This window comes from Monopterus albus, unplaced genomic scaffold (genome assembly GCF_001952655.1).
Source record: "Monopterus albus unplaced genomic scaffold, M_albus_1.0 scaffold11.1, whole genome shotgun sequence".
Classification (NCBI taxonomy): Eukaryota; Metazoa; Chordata; class Actinopteri; order Synbranchiformes; family Synbranchidae; genus Monopterus; species Monopterus albus.
In genome coordinates this window covers 1741173-1746873 of record NW_018127891.1, presented here as the reverse complement: position 1 = coordinate 1746873, position 5701 = coordinate 1741173, and the positions used below count along the sequence as shown (strand labels likewise).

Sequence of the window (5701 nt, the reverse complement as noted above, 5' to 3'; positions counted from 1 at the left end):
TTAGTAACCATAATGTCTTGTGTGTGCATGTCAAATGAATGATTCAGTAAAGATGTCATCAAGATATGGAAGCTTCTCATGATGAGGAATGTTCTCCAGTTTCCATGGCTACCAAGAGATACCGTCGCAGAGGAGGGTTGTCAGTCTCAATTACAAAATGGCTGATTAGTATCAAGGTACTTTTACAGGAGGAAGTACTAGAGCCTTTCATATCTGCAGGCAGCTGTGTGACTGAGGGGCAATCAAGGCATAATTGCCATCATTTCAGATGAACTCTGTTTTTTTTTACAAATTAGCTAAAAATTACTAAAAGGTCAGAAATTCTCATATTTTTAAGTAGAACTAAAACTTTGGCACACTTTTTTTCTTCAATCTTAAAGGTTTCTAATCTTAACATTTCTCTATCCACAATTACATCATCTCAAATTTTATCTGCAACTGTGTATATTACAAACTTAAAGTATCAGTGAATTGAAAAATGACATTCCTGCACACTGAATCTCATGGGATTTCAGAGCTAATGAGAAAGATGGGAACAGGAGAAAAATGCCTTTTTTTTTTTTAAAGCGCAACATGCAACCAAAGACAAGGATCTATTTATCTATGTCACCTTGTCCAAGTCAGGCAAAGGACACAATCAGGCTAACAACAAAATTTAGTCTTGATCAAATTTCTTCTGGCTTGGTGTTTAATGATACCGCAAAGGTTGGAGCCAAAAACGCACATTTATCAAATGTTTACAGTGCAGTTTAAGTTAAATTAGCTTTGAAATCACAAACCACTAATGCTTACAGGTTTGTACTCCTTTAGGCCCCCTCCACAGTTACCCCTCACAGCACCATTATCACTGAAGAAGAATATGTTGATGTTTAACCCTAAGGTCTGCATGTCCAGTGTCTTGGTCAAGGACGATTCCAGTGCAACAACTTCACTACCTGGGATTGGATCAAATCCTGATATAGCTTCTCACTGTGCCCAAGGCCACTCTAGCACCCAGCCAGACTTCACAGCCACAGAGTTCTCAGCCCCAGTGGGAGTTCATGTTCAGTGTCAGGTGAAGTTATCCAGGCCCTGGAAAAAGAACACCATTGTTTGTGAAAGGCCTGGTCATTGTCATACCTCATCTCTTGCCGCAAGGAGAGATGGGACAGAAAGGCATCTAAAATGATCTGATTCCCTGTTAGTGGAGGTAACTGCACAGGGAAATGTGGTTCACTTATATAGTGCAGCTACAAGCATTTTGGAAATGTTTCATGGGTTGCACAACTACATTTGTCACTTGGTAAACTGCACATTGTACAGAGATCCTTCTGAAAAAGAAATTCATAAACTATAGGGAAAGCAGCTCAACGCTTACAAACCACACACAGGAATAGCTCACTTTTCTAAATCTTACCTCCAGTGAGAACTATTTCTTTAAGTTTATAAGGTATAAAACACTCTAGATGAGAGCCAAGGCAATGCAAAATTCTCCTTGAAGCATGAGTGAATATGATAGCTGTCACTGTTTTTGCACTTGTCTTATCAGCCGCATGTCCCTCAGATGATATGTGGTTATTGTCATGTTGCTGCAGTCACTCCTGCAGAGAAAGGTTAAAATGACCTAACTATACAAGTACTTGACTCTCACATGACCCTGTCACAGGAAGCCTCCAGAACAATACTGCACATCTATGATTGATCCAAAAATAATCAAGGACAGGAAAAAGCTTGCTTTTTTGCTAAGAGCGAGTGATTTGAAAGAAATGAAAATGAGGGGCAGCAGTGAGATAACTCACAAATTGAATAATGATAAAATTGAATGTTTTATTCAGTGGTTTATGAATTTGCAAAGTCACCTTGCTTTTGAGAGTAACAGCAATTCATGTGGCTCTATCAAATTCATGACTCAGGCACTTCAGCAGAAGAGATCCACATCTGTACTGTGTCTCTAGGCCTTATAGAAGTTCCAGATGCCAATATACTATCCAACACTGCCTTGTCCGCTCTGCTGCAGTATCACTTCCTGGTCTGCACTCCTCTCCCCCCTTGGACTGACCATACTGCTTCAGACTAGTCAAATTTGTAGTCTCCCTACCAATCTTCAGTCATAGGCTCAACATTATATTACCTCGCTTTCATTCACTGTAATTACAGCTCTCAGTCAAAATACACTGATCTCTCTTCAGCTATTACTCTATTTGTATTTCACTTATGTGTTGCTCATATGGGTGTTCTCTGCTCTAACAGAAAATATTAAGGGCATTTAACTACAGTAACCTCCCTTATTTTAGTACAAACTAATTTGTAATGAAGTGTTCATATGATACAATATTATAACACATACAAAAACAGAAAGGTATGTCAGTACAATATGCCACTCGGTTTTTTGCTAAAAAAAGTCCTACTTGGTCACACCTAAAACCAAGCCAAAGGAATAGTTTTGTATACAGTATCCATCAGTCAGACACCTGCCTTCTAGAAACAATCAGGATTTAAGCAGGTAACTTCTAAAATACCACAAAACGTCTCTAAATATCGGCTATAGCAAAGTCAACACATATGACTAATGGATAGCCAGTATATTTAAGCTTAGTCTTACAAATTCAGATTTAAAAACTATAGCCAAATATTTTTTACAGGCAAGTTGACAATACCTGGAATATTCCTGAGATCCAAACTACCCAATCCCATTTAGGCTTTTCGTAAGGAATATTTTTATTATAAACAAATTTTAGAGTTTGTTCCTTTCATGGCCAAAAACTATTTCTAGTTTCAGTAGTTAACCACAGAAAAAATGGCAAAAAAGAAATTTACAGTAAAAATGATCATAGCTCAAATACCAACAAGCTACTGAAAAATGTAGTTGAACTACTAGTTTAATTACATGTAGTTCACTACTGATAGTTATTAGTCAGGATGATTAAGCAAATTATTTACAGTATACTGTATCTGCTGACTCTTGACCCTATGAACTGAGAAAGTCTGAGTCTCAGTCTGAATAAACCCCGAGGAAGTTATTTTAAAAGAACCGTTTCACTGAATCAATTTTTGCCTTTGTTTTTCCACTGTTTCAGGTTGATGTAGACTTTTAGTATACCCTGTGGTCCTTCAGTGCCAGTTTTATGTTCACTGTGTTTTTAGCTAATCTAGCTTAGGTGTAAAACTCACTAATGGCACAAATAAAAAAATTACAGCCAAATGGTTGATTTTTCTGCCCCTGCACCAACAAAGAGGGTTGAGCTTTCACAGTTGCATGCCTTATGGTGCTTACAGCAGGAAAGTGATGATGTATGAGTCAGCAAGTAAGGACTTGCAAGGTAATTAACAAATGATGTTTTGGCTAACAAAGCATGGCCTTTATGAGGACGCATTACTTTCATGGAGCCCCCACAGCTAGGCTGCTCACAAGGATGCCGCTTAAAGGTTAGATGAATGGGATATGGCTTGGATGAAGCAGGTGGACTCACCAATACCACTGCCTAGATCCCACCCGACTCAAAAAAAAACTAACATGTATGTGACTGCACATGCACACGGTCACAAATGCGGACATGCACAGACCGATGCACATACACGTTGTCCTCAAAGGAGTGTGTGTACAGCTGCAAGGTGAAACATGGCAAAGAAAAGACCAATTATCCTCCAGACAGATGAGTTGGGATGCGGGAAGCCAGATCATTTTTCCTGCCAGGGTTTGAAACCCTGCTGCTGTTGGCTGACAACTGGTCTCCTTCTCTCCATGTCTTTGCTTACAGTACTGTCCACTTTAAAGGAACACTCACTATTGTTTGAATGTTGGGGTTAAAATGTCGGCTGCTATGTGCTCTTGTGAGACGCAAGATTATAGTTATACTGAAAGCAACATATTGCAGGATGTTGGTAAAATAAATAATAATAATAATAATAATGTACTATTAATGCTACCTAGTATAAGGGTGATTTTTATTTTAACCCAGAGGAAGGTAACTGCCTCACAAGTAGAAAAAAGCTACTCCACTTGTAAATAAAAAGAAAAAACATTATTCTGGCATTATTTTCAATATATTCCTATATAGTCACTCAGAGAATTTTCAAAGACCTCAGCAGATATATTCCAATTTGTGCCAGAAACCAACCACATTCTTTCTGAATAATTCTTACACAATGACTACACTGATAGCAGGGCTTGTCATAAGAAGCCAATATCAAAATGCATGATAAACATACTGTTTAATGAATTAGCAGTCAAAAGAAGAAAGAGCATCCCCGGTGACATTCCACTGGCAAAAAAAGGGGCTATAGAAAACAACTGATAGCCACTACTAGAGCAGATTGTTTAAAAATGAACCAATTATATTAGAGCAAATTTTGCTGTTATACCAGTACTTTTGTAGGGTACCTTTCACCCTCACACTCCATTTATGCTGCTCTGGCTTTGATATGTTCTGATACTGCAAGTGTGTTGTAATAACACGGATGGACCGCTATATCGACCGCATTACTGCAGAAGCTGCGCCGATCCACCTGTCAATCTCCCGTTCCATCCTTCCCTCAGTCGTGAACAAAACCCCGAGATACTTAAACTCCTCCACTTGAGGCAGGAACTCTCCACCAACCTGAAGGGAACAAGCCACCCTTTTCTGACTGAGAACCATGGTCTTGGACTTGGAGGTGGTGATTCTCATCCCAGCCGCTTCACACTCTGCTGGAAACCTCCCCCAGTGCACGCTGGAGGTCCTGATTTGATGGAGCCAACAGGACAACGTCATCTGCAAAAAGCAGAGACGAGATCCTGCGGCCCCAAACCAGTTCCCCTCTGGCCCCTGGCTGCACCTAGAAATTCTGTCCATAAAAATAATGAACAGAACCGGAGACAAAAGGCAGCCCTGCCAGAGTCCAACATGCACTGGAAACAAGTCTGACTTACTGCCGGCAATGCGAACCAAGCTCCTGCTCCGGTTGTACAGGGACTGGACAGCCCTTAGCAAAGGGCCCCGGACCCCGTACTCCCGGAGCACCCCACACAGGTTGCCGCAAGGGACACAGTCGAATGCATTCTCCAGATCCACGAAACACATGTGGACTGGTTGGGAAAACTCCCATGAACCTTTAACCACCCTGAAGAGGGTATAGAGCTGGTCCAGTGTTCCGCGGCCAGGACAAAAACTGCATTGTTACTCCTGAATCCGAGGTTCAACTATCGGTCGGAGTCTCCTCTCCAGTACCCTGGCATAGACTATCCCAGGGAGGCTGAGGAGTGTGATCCCCCTATAGTTGGAACACACTCTCCGATCCCCCTCCTTGAAAAGAGGGACCACCACCCTGGTCTGCCAGTCCAGAGGCACTGTCCCCAATCGCCATGCGACGTTGCAGAGGCATGTCAGCCAAGACAGCCCCACAACATCCAGAGACTTAAGGTACTCAGGGCGGATCTCATCCACCCCCAGTGCCTTGCCACCAAAAAGCTTCTTAACTACCTCAGTGACTTCAGCTTGGGTGATGGATGAGTCCACCTCCGAGCCCCCAGCCTCTGCTTCCTCATTGGAAGACATGACGCTGGGGTTGAGGAGATCCTCGAAGTATTCCTTCCACCGTCCGACAATGTCCCCAGTTGAGGTCAACAGCTGCCCACTTCCACTGTAAACAGTTTTGGCAGGGCACTGCTTCCCCCTCCTGAGGCGCCGGATGGTTTGCCAGAATCTCTTCGAGGCCGACCGATAGTCCTTCTCCATGGCCTCAC

General features: G+C 42.0%; 1 long non-coding RNA gene across 1 annotated transcript in view; it reads right to left on the bottom strand.

Moving 5' to 3' along the window:
• Positions 1 to 685: 685 nt before the first annotated feature.
• Positions 686 to 5701, bottom strand: part of LOC109954614 (uncharacterized) — a 58208-nt gene continuing 53192 nt past the window's right edge. Inside the window, exon 3 of the long non-coding RNA XR_002274156.1 lies at positions 686 to 1071. This is a non-coding gene — a long non-coding RNA (uncharacterized LOC109954614). The remainder of the gene's footprint in view (positions 1072 to 5701) is intronic.